This window comes from Silene latifolia, chromosome 4 (assembly GCF_048544455.1).
Source record: "Silene latifolia isolate original U9 population chromosome 4, ASM4854445v1, whole genome shotgun sequence".
NCBI classification, from domain to species: Eukaryota; Viridiplantae; Streptophyta; class Magnoliopsida; order Caryophyllales; family Caryophyllaceae; genus Silene; species Silene latifolia.
In genome coordinates this window covers 22,790,564-22,792,723 of record NC_133529.1, presented here as the reverse complement: position 1 = coordinate 22,792,723, position 2,160 = coordinate 22,790,564, and positions in this window count along the sequence as shown.

Below are 2,160 nucleotides of genomic sequence, written 5' to 3'. Positions count from 1 at the left end.
ATGCAAAACGGACGGTAAAAAGGCTTGATTTCACTACTCTCTGGTCCATTCCTGCAAATAGAACAAAATACACCAAAGTAGCATATTCGGGGCATTTCGTAGCATAAAACTACGATAATAGCATAGAAATACGTGCATAAAAAGACCAAAAAGGACTATATAAAATGCACGTATCAATAGCCGGAAAGATGAACATAAAAAGAAGGCATACATAGAAAGAAGACTAAACACCAAGGAACTTCGTTTTAACTTTTGTTTATATGGACTTTTATATCGCGATATGTTATCTACCCCTCTAAAAAGGAACTTCGCCCTCGAAGTTCGCTCCACCCGATAACCACGTTCAACCAAAATCCGAACAATCATTATAGGACATATACTTCGGTGTACAACAAACACACACTCCTATACACATAATCAACACTCACTTTATGAATGCTAAGCAAGCAAATGATATACATAACCTACTTAAAGAACTACGTATTACCGTTATTGACATACCTGAAATTCTTCCATAAATTATAGTACAAGGTACTCTATACCATGGTGCGGAGATACTAGCAAGATAACAAAGTACACTCAAGACCAAAGAATTAACCATATGAATTTATAACGATTTTCAACACTATAAAACGCAATACCCTGGTACTCGGCCGAGTATAAGAGTGTACTCGACCGAGTAGGCTCTACTCGGTCGAGTTTTCACTGGCAGAGAGCAATTTCAGCATTTTGAGCACAATTCCGCCCCTATGCTTACCTGCACTAAGTCATATATGCCATACACAGCTGAAAGTTCATGTCTACCGAATCTCAAACATAGTATAAGGAAACAAGTGGTGGCCTTAAGGCCAAATACAGTCATCCCAACGAAAAGAGTACGACGAGCAATGATAATATCCATCAACAAACTGAAAACACGTGTAGAAATACAAGAAAATCACTCATATGGACCCTCCTCCATCTCATCACCACCACCTGCCCTAGACGTGCCAGCTCCAGATGTGCCTGCTCCCTGAAAACCTCCCGCTTAGTAATCGCCTCCGCCCAGCTAACTGCCGTAGTTGGCTCCCCACGGTCCCGCGAGACAGCCAAACTCGGTCTCCTCAGGTGGTTTCCAACAGCCGGGGTCGACTCCATAGCTGTGGAAGACACCTGTGTCTACTCCGGGTCCCCTCCACCAGACAGGCTATGCCAACTCGGTCCCTATGCCCTGGTTTTGGGTCATCTCATGCATGTTGCGGAGCACCAAGGTGGTGGAGATCCGCTCAGTCAAGTCACTCACCTGCATCCTGGGATCATGCAATGTGGGGTAGGACGAGTACTGTTGTGGGTATAAGCTCGGCGTAGAGTAAGTGGGCTCAGTCTCAACCGGGTCCACCCTAGGCTGTCTAACTCTACGGCGCTCACGCGGTGGGGGAGGAGCCTGTTGTCCCTCAGATGCCGCCGAAGGCTCTAGTAAATCCAGGAGAATGGTGGGATCGATCAAGTAATACTGAGGTCCGGGTCTAAGTACCCCACCCACGGGCTCCCACTCAGCTAGATGGTCAACTACGGGAAGGCGTGCAGGGTCAGGAAGCACCATCTACGAAGATCCCCTCACTCTTCAAGCATAAGACCCATCATCCATCTTTCTCAGCCATCTATTGTGACACCAATACTTGGCGTTCATGGTAGGTACGGTCTCAAATAGCTCGTCCCAGCCTCAAAGTCAGTCAGGCGCTGGGCTAGACGGGTCACTATGGCCCCGCAAGAGATGTGACGGTTCGGGGACCGTGCCATATGATCCAAACTAGCGCATACCACTCCCGGAGCACTATAGTAAAAAGGCTTCCTACGATGCAGGTTCTGGTAAGACATCAACAACATGACCTCATGAGAGTTTAGCTTACTCACATCATCTCTCGAGTACAGAAGGCAGGTGATCATCCTAAGGAACATGCGAAGGGATACATGCTGAACATCATTCATCTGTATGGCACTAGCACTAGGAGCAGGTCAGCCAGTCAGATAAGAAAGGTAAAGAGGTGCACCACTGTTCTTGGCTACATCACTAAGGTATCCCTCCCCCTCAGCCTCTAGGCCCAGGTGGCCGGCAAACTCATCAAGGGTCAACTCATGGTCCTCATTCATGAGGCGGAGAGAAATAGTCTTCTCTTTTAC